General features: G+C 48.5%; 1 long non-coding RNA gene across 4 annotated transcripts in view; it reads left to right on the top strand.

Annotated features, from left to right (window-relative positions):
- LOC110598557 (uncharacterized) overlaps positions 1-6,966 on the top strand; it is a 51,029-nt gene extending 44,063 nt beyond the window's left edge. For all 4 annotated transcript variants that reach the window (XR_013430234.1, XR_013430236.1, XR_013430235.1 and 1 more), the window contains 3 exons: positions 415-484; positions 1,033-1,265; positions 1,839-6,966. This is a non-coding gene — a long non-coding RNA (uncharacterized LOC110598557). The remainder of the gene's footprint in view (positions 1-414; positions 485-1,032; positions 1,266-1,838) is intronic.
- The last annotated feature ends 4,820 nt before the right edge of the window (positions 6,967-11,786 follow it).

The following is an 11,786-nucleotide window of genomic DNA, read 5'->3' on the forward strand; positions in this document are numbered from 1 at the left end:
ATATGTGTATTCATTAGAATGTATATAATTTTAATGGAATATATATATAATACAATATTTTATATATATTATATGTATACCCCTGCATATTACAAAAAAGTAACTATGAGGCTGCCCTGCCCTCCTGGGAGAGCCTGAGAGGTGTAACCCAGGGTGAATGACTTGATAAATGGCTGAGGCACATTGTAAGGAAATCACAAGACCCCAGGCCCAAGGAATAGGAACCCCAGAGATCTGAGGGGCTGCCTGGTTCTAGGGTGGTTTGGGGCATCACAGAGGAGGAAGGATGTGAATCAGGTTTTTTTTTTTTTTTTCAAGAAAGCGGGAGAGAGAGGGAGAGAGAGAGAGAGAGAGAGAGAGAGAGAGAGAGAGAGAGAGAGAGAGAGAGAGAGAATTTTAACATTTATTTTTCAGTATTTGGCAGACACAGCATCTTTGTTTGTATGTGGTGCTGAGGATCGAACCCGGGCCACACGCATGCCAGGTGAGCACGCTACCGCTTGAGCCACATCCCCAGCCCCAATGAATCAGGGTTTGAAGGATGGGCAGAATCCACCTTCTTGGAGAGCAAGGGAGAGACATTGATTTGTGTGTTTCACAGTCTGGGGATTCTCACTGCTGTCCCCACCCCTCTAGGGCCATGTCTGAAATGGGCTTCCTTGGTTCTTTTTCTCTCTAGAGCTAACTGTGGGCACAGAACTGTTTTTCCTTGAGAACCACCTTTCCTGATGGCTCTTCAACTGGAGGTGGCTCCCTGCCGCTGCTTCTGACACAGAGACCCCCCGCCCCATCGGGAGAGGGTCTCTGTGGAATGGGTGGGGAGAACTGGGTTAAATGCACGTCACTTGTCAGGCCAGGTCTACTCCTGATTTGTCCATATATGATGGCTTGGAGGTGGCAGGTCTTGATCACTGCCTCAATTCTTGCTACATCCCCAGATGCTAAATTCTTTTCCAGTGATTCAGAGCTCCATGACTTGGCGTCTATGTATTTACAAATTCTCTTCCTCTTCCCTTTTTTCATTTTTCCAAGTCCTACCTTTCCTTGGAGATTGAGGGTGGCATCCTCTGGCTCTGAGGAATGGCCTGATCTGCTCCTACTGTTAACCTTCACCTTGTGTGTGCCTCCCTTGGTGCTGGACACATGGGGCTGGGAGTGCTGCAAGGTGTCTAGCACACCTTGCTGGGTGTCTACACTTGCTACGAGTTACCTCCACATCCGAGGAGGCTTATTTCTTCCAGAATGCCTGCCCCACTGCTACTAAGGTAAGAATTACTCCTCTTGGGAATATTAAAGAAGGGAAATGATGGAGGGAACCAAATGTGACCCCAAAGTGGCATTGGGGGAAAAAATGTCACAACAACATTTTGGAAAGTAACAAGCAGGTGGAGAAATGTCCTGGGGTCTGAAGTGCTCTAGGGTGACGGAGACAATCCCACCAGATGGACAGAGACCCCAGCCCTTTCATGGCTAATGCCCATCTGCCCCTCTGGACCTGTATCCTTCTCTGTGAATGAGGATGTAGGGCAGGTTCTGACCTCCTAGGTCTTGCTGGGCCTCCAATCAAAGTCAGTTTGTGGGCAGGCTGGGGTCTAAGAACAGCTCCCTCCCTTGGAACCCGTCCTCACCCCTTCCTAACTCCTGCCTGTACTTTCCATGTGTCCCTCCACGGCTCCACCCTGCCCTGTCTCCCTGCTCTCTCTTTAGATGATGCTTGCTTGTCCTACAAGCCTTAATTTCCATTTTTCTTGGGGTGGGGAGAGGTTGAAGAAGGAAGAAGACTGGAGTAAGGGGGTCCTTCCCACTTGGGAGCCTGACTTCTCCCCCACCACCTCCAGGCGGGCGCTGTGCCCCTCATCCCTCCACAGACGGCTGCTCACCTGGAAGCCAGCAGTTGGCTGCTGCAGCCTGAAGAGTTGGTGCGCCGCAGCCCCCACCGCGGAGCCACTTCTTCAATCAGGTGCTCACTTAGCAAGATGGCCTCGTTATGTGGAGCTGAGTGCTATTGTAATTTGACATACACTTTCACAATTGATTTTGGGCAGAGAAGATCCCACTGTGGTGGGCTTCTACGTGCCGCATTTGTGTGCATATTACTTTTAGGATATTGATTGCTGGCCATGGAGGCGTTTATGAGACTGGAGCTCTAACTTGAAGCTTCTAGCTAGATCATCAAGTTGGAGAGTTTCCAGGAGGAAGTTATAGAGGGTAAAGATGACCCTCCCTGGGCAGGGTCTCTTGGTGACTCTTTCTAGGATTTTCCCAGCAGGGATCCACCTGGCCACGGGCTATTGTGACATGCTGCGGTCTTCAGAGTTTTTAGAACTGAGGCCTTAGCTCCTCTTACCATTTATTTCTTTACATCCTTCCTCCCTGCCTCAACCTACCTTTCTGAGATTTCCTTTCAATTCCTCCCCCTCCCACGTTTCCTCCACCGTTTATCTATTGCCCACTTTAAGGCAGTTAGCAGTTGGACACTCTCTCCTAAGGCTTATGGCCTGGTAACTGGGGAGCCTTCTTGTTATCCAACCAAGCAAACCCCCTTTACATCCCCAGACGGAACCTGGCTCTCTGGTTATCCTGGTGCAGACACAGGTCACAGGAGGTTACAAGGAAACCTGGGAAGGCCTGGAAGATAGAGCAGGCGATATACTGCATACACCATGTGCTCCGTGTATATGGTGGAGCAGCACAAAGGCCTGTGGACTGGAGGTTGATGGAAGAGATGGCAGAATATGTGGGGTTCTGGGATGACGGGTGGGGTCTCTCTGGCTCCATTCATTTGGGGATTAGAAATGGGTGATGTTTGTGAAGAAGGTGGGTTGGGTGGAGAGAAGGTCATGCAGGAGAGCCAGTGAGCACTCACAGGTTATTGTAACTGGTCGGGTCAAATTGTGTCCCCACCCTCCCCAAAAGTTAAGTTGAAATCCTGGAACCTGATGCCTCAGAAATTATTCTTATTTGGAAACAGGGTCATCACAGATGTAGTTAGTTATGATACGTCCTAACAGAATAGGGTGGACCCTTAATTTAATATGACTGGGACCCTTATCAGAAGAGAAGAGATACCAGGGGGACGTCATGTGACAATGAAGGCTGTGTTTGCAACGAAGCATGTACAAGACACAGAGTGCAGAGGGTTGCCCATGACCCATCAGGAGCTGGGAGAGGCAGGGCCAGGCTCTCAGAAAGAGCCAACCAGTTGGAAATACTTTGCTACGGCAGACCTAGGAAATGAATGCAGCTATTGAAGGGAAATTAGATCTCGCGCAATCAACATATGTCTTTTTCCCACATTAAGAGAAACAGAAATATAAAGTGATGAGTGAGAAGCTCAAGAGAGTCAGGAAGCAAGGCAGTGTGACCAAGTGCCACTTCTCCTGGTTCTGCTCATGACAACAGTTGCACTGTCTCTGGTGAAATTAAAACAAAAAGAATAGTCAGGATCATGTAGGATTTTTTTTTTCTGTAAAGCTAAGGGAAAGTTCCAAATACATTGGACTTTTGGACTCTATTATCTCTTGTCCTAGTAAACATAGAGATATACAATTTTTATAAATTATATCAAGAAAATCAACTCATGCAAATGTAACTTACAACCCTGCTGTAGTCTATAAATTTCCTGAATTTGAAATTTTAAAAATAGACAGTATCTGCTCTTTTAGGATGCTGGTGAAAGATTGCCAGCTATGTTTTCCAGGAAAGAATGGTCTCATTCTAACAAGGTCTCTTCTAATGTTTCCTTTCCATTTAAAATTCTTGATTGGTCTTTGAAAGTCACTGTAACTTCTGTGTACACTCCAAGCACAATCCTTCGATTCCTGCATGCTGCATAAAACTTTCCTTGATACCTCCACACCAGTGGTTCTTAACTAGAGGTGATTTTTCCCCATGAGAGGACACTTGTTGGTGTCTGAAGACATGTTTTGGTTGTCACCTCTTGGAGGGGAAGAGCTACTGGCATGGGGTGGGTAGAAGCCAGGGATGCTGCTGAGCATCCTACAACATACAGGGCCATCTCCTCCAAACCAAGAACTATCTATCCAAAAATGCCAGTAGTAGCAGGCTTGCAAAGCCCTGGCCTGGACATCTAAGTTTTCTCCCTCGTGGTACTCCCAGTAGTGTACTCCGTGTCTGGACATGTGCTCACGGTGTCTCTTGTTTTATGCTGTTCTCTAATTGTTTCCATAGTTCAATGGATGTGAGTCTCTATCCTACTTCTTCCAGCTGTTTGATTTTGGCCACATCAGTTTAACTGTTCTGTACTTCAGAATCCCTGCCTGTAAAATGAAATGATGATATTTTCACTTGAGGGTTTTTTTTTAATGATTAAAATTAATTCACATAAATAATGCAGTAAGTTACATTTATTTAGTGGTTGTCAAGGGTCAAGTTTGGTGCTATATTTTAAGTCTAATGTCTCCATGAATCTTTAAGACAACTCTACGATGTTAGTGTAGTGATTACCCCTTCATTCAGTATAGATTCAGTAGGTCATGGCCATTTATATAATTATGTTTCTTCTAGATGAGAGAAAACTACCGTGCAGACTCTTGGCCACGGGCATCTGCTTTGTCTGTCTTGGCTCTGGGTCCATGTCTGTGGTTGGCAGGGAACTCGCTCAGCTCCATGTATCTCCTCCTTCCAGGACAGTGAGCTTGCCCAGGCATGTCCTTATGGGACATGAGAACAAGCTTTAGTTAGAAAGTGCATTTATTTGTCACTCTTATTCAGAGACACTGAGCCAAAAGGATATATACAGAGATACTGTCATGCATTACATAAGATGTTTTGGTCAACTTGAGACAACATTTAAGAGAGCGGTCCAATGGGATTATACTATAACCTGGATAAGTACCATCCTGAATTGTGCAAGCGCACACTATGGTGTTAGCCAAAGAATAAAATCCCCTAATGATGCATTTCTTAGAATGAATTCCTATCACTCAGCAATACATAACTGCATATAGAAAGATTTATTATGAGTGAGTGGCTTACGTGATTATGGAGGCCGAGAAATCCTGTGATCTGTCAGGTGCAATCAGGACACCCAAGAAAGCTGAAGGTAAATTCCCATCTAAGCCTGAGAACCAGGGTGGGCATTGATATAAGTCCCACCTGGATGCAAAGGCCCAAGAACCAAGACCACCAAGGTCTGAAGGCAGAAGAATATGAAAGTCACATCTCAAGCAGAGAACACATGTGCTCTTTAGTTTTCAATCTTTGTGGGTCCTCACTGGATTGGAGGAGGCTCACCTGCACAGGTAAAGACCAGCTGCTTTCTTTAGTCCACCAATTCAAATGCCAATCTCTTGCAGAAGCATCCTTATACACACGTGCAGAAATAATGTATTATCAGCTACCTAGTCATCCCTTAGCCCTGTGAATGGCCATCGCAAAGTCCATACAATCTGCCAACAGTCCATTGATCAGAGCAAGTCACATGCCTGACTCTAGCATAAAGGGACAGGACATGGAATCCCCCGAAGTGAGTTCACACTGCAAAATTATATGGGAAAGGACGTGGTTCAGGGGAGGCAGGCGTCACGGCTGTTTCTGCCACAGGTTTGCAACTCTGACCTATGCAATCTGTCCCACTCTGGATGCTCAGAGGAAGCACTGGGCCTCTTGTCCACCAGGCAAGTCAGGAGAAGCTTTGCAAGAGGTTCCCTTTCTTGCTTCCCTCCGTGACTCAAGCAGCCCTCGGGATGGGATGTTGAATGTTCTTGGCTGGAGCCCAGTACCATCCTGCTAACGGGTTCCCGGCTGGGGCAGGCCTGCCTTGTACTTTCCAGGGAGCCAGAGAAGAAGAGGCCGGGCAAACTCTCCCTTAGCCCCAGCTAATAAAGCGTCTGAAGACACAGAGAGAGATATTAAGCCAGGAGGGGGTGAAAAAAGGCCACTTTGGAAAGCCTTTAGGAAGCCTTCTCTCCCATCTGTTCAGCTCGTGGGAAGGCTCTGTTTCCCGTACTTAAAGGATTTGTAAATTCATTACCAACGAGTAAAATGTACAAAGCACACACAGAGACATCAAGGTCTGACTCACCATCTGCTGGGGAGTCACTTCCATGCAAACAGTGAGAGGCAATTCCCCATCAGCGAGAGGCGTGGACACGGGCCACCCAGGCCCCAGATGCCAAACGAGGAAGGGCTCTTCCATGGCACTTCACCGCGCATGGGGAAGGGACTGTGTTCACAGGCCCTGGGTCCCCTCTCTCTCCCCTCTTTCCCTCTGTTCAACCCAGTGTGGCCAGAGGATGCCTATGGTTTGCATAAAGAGTATCATCTTAGCTTCTGCAGACCCTGGGAGCATAAATGGAGCAGAACGCACTGGAACTTACTGCAGTTCCCAAGCTCTCTGTTGCACTGGGGCCAGCTTGGCTGGATGCTGGGAGGAAGGGCTGCTGGCAGGGAAATCTTCTCTTCCCAAGCGTGATTCCAGCCTCTGTTCTTGCTGGTTCTGGAGGAGTCCATCGGGGTGGCCCCTGGCAAAAGTGTGAACGAGGCGTGTGTTTGGCTTCCTGCTTCAGTGGCCTCCTGGCTCCCTGCTCGCTCTTTTCTCTCCTAGTAGTTGCATGTGGCCTCTTGACCATAGTGTGCAGGGTCCGGCAGCTCTGGCATCGGAGCCACCCTGGCTCTGCCCTGGGGATGAAGGAGCCTCTCTGTTTCTAGGCCTTCTTTGCTCCGTGTTGAGAGCCACAGCCAAAGGGGCCCCAGCAAACTTCCAGCTGCCAGCTGATTAGCTCCTCTGCAGTGATGCTCATTGGGCTGTTTCCCTGCCCTTTCAGACCACTGAGCTGCTCTTTGGGGGATTCTTTTGGTTCTGGCCACACGACCCAGCCAATTGGCCTCACGAGCAGGCTCTCCGGAAGCCTGTGGTGGCAGTTGGGCTCTGAGGGAATTCCTGAAGAGCTTGTGTGGTGTGGAGTGTATGTTCTAAAAATAAAGTTCGTTCCTGCTTGACAAGTGGCTCCTGAATTGTGTCCAGCCAGACTGTGGCAGCTCCGCTCACCCTGCCTTCACGCCCCGGCTCCAGCACCCCATCTTTAGCTGAACCCATATTCACACTTGGCTCCACCAGGTGCCCATGGAGATCTCTGAGCTCGCACTTTGATGGAGGCCCCAGGCTGAGGCTTGCCACATTCTGGCCAATGCCTCCAGGGAAGGCAGGTCTGATGCTGAAGTCCAGACTGGCAGCTGGTGTCCAGCTACTACAGCTACCTTGTCTGCCTCTGTTTCATGCACTGTTGTGCTCCCCCCAACCAGTAGGCAGGCCCTGTGAGCCTCGGAGGATCTCGCTGACCACCCGCCACTTGTCTTCTTCCTCTTGAATCCCTTCAGTCGACTTGCCTGTCGGGAATCCCTCACTCTGCCTGCAGATGCCCTGGCTGCAGATTCCTGCTCTGCCCTTGAGCATGCCATGTGGCTCCTATCCACCACTCCTCAGGTTTCCTCACTGTGACACATCCCCCAGTTTGTTCCCCCTTCTCCCTCTGAAGGAGGATTTTGAATGTTCATGTTCCAATAGAGGCAGAAGACAAAGTCCAGGGCCTGTTAATGCCCAACCCAGCCACCTGCTAGTCAAGGGACATTTCGTTCATTCAGTGTAATAATGTGAAGCACAGGGCCAGGCACCTTGCTAACTGGGCCAGCTGGGCAGGACCTCTGTATCGGAGCATTTGCAGTTAAAGGAAGACAAGAAACAAAATTCACACCAGAAAAAAAAGAATCCTCCAGATAATGATAAATAATTATATAAAGAAAAGAACCCACTGAGTAATAAAAAAAAATACTGAGTCATTAAGCTGGGGTTAGAGGTAAAGGGGGAACTTTAGGTAAAACCCTAGTAAAGTTCCTGCAGGGGTGCTTCCTAGCAGATCTGCATGATCAGAAGAAGCCAGTGACCCAGTGACCCCGGCAGGAGACTTCCAGGCAGAGGGATAATATAGCCAGTGCAAAGGCCCAGAGTCAACAATGAGTTTTACGTGTTTCCTTGGGAGAAAGAAGGACAAGAGGGTGTAGCAGGGAGAATGCTCCCCAGAGGTAGGCAGGGCCCAGACCCCTAAGGCATTAGGTGCTGGGAAACAGTTTAGATTTTATAGCAAAGAAGATGATGAGCATTTGCTAGATTCTATTCGGGAGAGTATTATGATCTGATTTACATTTTGAAGGGAACATTTTTTGCTGGGCTCAGTGGCACACACAAACTGGGAGGCCGAGGCAGGAGGATTGCAAGTTGGAGGCCAGCCTCAGCAATTCAGTGAGACCCTGTGTCAAAATTTAAAAAAAATAAAATAAAAAGGGGATGTAGCTCAGTGACACCGTGCCCCTGGATACTATTTACAGTACAAAAATATGGGGGTGGTGGGGGTGAACATTCTCACTCCTCATGCACATGAGACTAGTGAATTGAACACAGTGGTGGCACTGAAGATGGTGAGAGATGACGTGCTTAGAGGCACAGACCCCAGGACTTGCAGGTGTATTAGATAAAAGAGAACGGGAGGATGAAGGGGAAAACCACAAGAAAGTCCCCAACCTTTATGAGCTCTGGCGTTCTCACTATCACATGATTAAATATTTGATGATCATTCCACAAGATGAGCAGCTGCCTGACAGAAGGTGAGACTGCTCTGTTGATGGGAGTGTTAGTACAGCAAAACCAAAACCACACAGAAACTCGTGCCTGTGTGTGGAGCCCAGGTCTGCCCGGGACTGATCACTGGTACAGATGCCTGGGCTCCGAGGCTCTCTCCTCACCCCTTCGCATGGAACTCTGCTTTCCTGCCTTCCCATCCTCCTTCCTCACCTCACCATCAGGCCTCAGCCAGATGCAAACGTCTAAGAACATTTTAAGTCACAACGGAATCCTTCCCCTCCCAACTTGCTGCTGAAGTCTCTGGGCTCCGTGTCTGTATCTCCCTTCTTGGTTTATAACTCTTTAAGGGCTGGATCTAAGTTCCCAGGTACTGGTAGAGTTTCTACTCAAATAAAAATCGATTTTTGTGGAATAGTTTGAGAAGCCGGTTCCCCCCACTGTCTTCCCCTGGGCAGAGCTGCTGCGTTCTCTGCTTTCAGCCCTGGCCAAATGCCGCCGTCCTCCAAGACACTTGATGAAGTCCTGGGTCACACTCAAGTGTCTTTTCCTAAGAATTCTAGTCTTTCCTCACTGCTCTGCGAAGAGAAAAACAGGAGCAGGCTGGCCACACTCTCCTTAGGAAGGTCGGCTTGCAAGCGATGTCCTTGGCTGACACCCGGGACGGGGTGCTCCCCAGTTCCCTTGCTTCCCTGGATGATAAGCCCCAACATGATAAGAATGGCTTGCTGCGCCTCCACTGTGTTCCCGGGAGCACCTGCTGTCCTGCTGGGAGGCCAGAGTTTGGAAATGTGTGAAGCCGTTTGTGTGGCCCAGACCAGCCCCAATACGAGTCTTGGCACCAGGTCTCTAAGGAGACACACCAGGCAGGGACTGTGCACTTTGGTGGCTGGAGCAGGGAGAGAGCCTGAGGAAGCCAGCAGGTAGCCGGACTCTGCTTTCCCTGTAAGATCCAGCTGCGCATCCTCACGACCTCCTGGCGAGGAGCGTTCGCTGTGAGCACGATTTCATGATGAGTTCCTTCAGCACCGAGTGAATATTCAAATGGGATCTTGGGAACCCCAACACATGCACCTGAGGGTCCTTAGCATTATTGTGACATCGTCTAACTGTCTTTTCCTGTTATATAACTGATGCTTGGATAGACCTGTACTCTATAGGATCCTGAGAGACAGAAATATGCTTTGTATACACTTGAAGCCTCTTAAGACTCAGTGCTCAGGCCTGAGCAGCTGGCAGGTGTCCAGGAAATACCTGTTGGAACAATGAATACATAAATGAAGGAGACATCAGGTCCACTAGTGGTTGGGACAGTAGCTCCATGGTGACTGGTGGGCAGGGAGTGGAGAAGTTTTAATGCTGTTGTTGTGTCTTATCTCTTGGGGCAGAAGGCAGCGGAATTGATCAGGCTTTAGACCAGCTTCCAAGTAATTCCTAGTATCACGAGGCTCTGCTAGAACACCCAGGAGACAGAGACCTCTGAGCACAAAAGCAAGAACAAATAGTCATGAGACACCTAGATCTGTTTGCAACTGTGTATCTAGAGCCCAGGGATTCACACCCTCACCATTGTGCCCTGAACTAGAGGGCCACAGAACAACTGCTAGTTTGCATATTTGCATATTTGTATAGAGAGGGTCTCATGTGCATATGTACACAGACCCGTCTCTGTTTATTTCCAAAATTAACAACTGGGCATATATGCTTACATATGCATCAAAAACCATGTTTCCCACATGCCTGTGTTTATGCAGGCTCATATGAATTTGCAAGGGCTTGAAGGCATAATTACATGAATTCATGCATTTGAAATGTGCAGGCATGTGTGTTTGCACGCACCCCTGCATACCAGAGTGAGCCTGTGTACATATGTGAACGTGCATACTGGTCTCTGCTTATCTGCTCGGTGCTGAGCGCAGACAGCGGCTTTAATAACATCTGCAGCTGAGCGGCTGCACTAACTGCTGTGGCCCCGTAGTGCTATCAGGATTGCTTCAGCCCTTTCAGGATTACCAGTGCTCAGTGCAGTTTAAATATATCTCCAGTCCTAATCCCTAAACAAAGATGCAATGATTTCTGCTAAATGTGTTGGATTATTTATTAAGATAAAGTCAAGGATATGGAAAGCCATGTCTGGTGGAACGCTGATTGCCATTCAAGATGGGAGATCATGAAACCAGGTGCACCCTCAGCCCATGGTGGAGGGAGGGGGTTAGAGGAGAGGAAAGCAGCCAGATTGCTGGAGGCAGAGCGGCCACGACATGAATCTACAGCAGCTCACTCAGGCACATGGAGGTTGGGAAGAGGAGAACAATCAGCCTTCCTCACTAGCTAGGGTGCAGTGGGGGCCATTCAGTGAGGATCAGGACCAGGAGCCAGGCCTTGAGTGAGAATGCTCTGTGAGTACCAAGGAGAGGTCAGCAGTTCCTGCTTCAGGGCATCCCCATCAAGCATTGGACCAGGGAATGGAGGAGTCCCTGCCAGCCCATAGATCAGTTTTGGGCAAATAGGAGGATGCCTTCTACTCTCCAGGTGCACAAGGTCAGTCCTGTACTAGGAGGCAGAGTTTGGCAAGTGGATCCGAGAGGGTTCTAGCTCACCCAGGGACCCAGGGTGGGGTGAGGGAGCCAGTGTGGGTGGCTGTAGCCAGAGGGGTGATGGTGAGCAAAGCATAGCCCCACCAGGTAGTAGAGAAGCCCAATTCAGGAAGCTCAGAGAGCCTGGAGTCTCCACCTCTGGAGCCAAGGTCACTGAATGAGATAATACACCTAGACATGACTCAGAAAGCCCACGTCTGCAACCTGTGCTAGCTGCCCTGGGGACAAAAAAGAAGTGACAGCCCTTCCCTGAATGGACATGAAATTCAGTTATTAATATCCTTGCCTTTAAATCTGTCATCATTCCATCTTTTTCCTACTTGCTCCTACGTGTGATTTTAATATCTTCTTTTGTCCCAGGGGATTTTTCCATTCCATTTTATCTCTTTTGTTGAGCTATTAGCTAGAGCTCTTTGTTGTGTTATTTAAATGGTTGATTCGGAAGTGATAGGATATATGTTGAATTTGTCCTTAGCTTCAAGCAACCTCATACCATTGCACACATAACAACTTTTACACTGTAGTATCTGCCCATTTTTCTCATTTGTTCAATGGTTGCCAGATATTTTTCTTCCACCTATGTCACAACACAC

Source organism: Ictidomys tridecemlineatus, chromosome 14 (assembly GCF_052094955.1).
Source record: "Ictidomys tridecemlineatus isolate mIctTri1 chromosome 14, mIctTri1.hap1, whole genome shotgun sequence".
NCBI lineage: Eukaryota > Metazoa > Chordata > Mammalia > Rodentia > Sciuridae > Ictidomys > Ictidomys tridecemlineatus.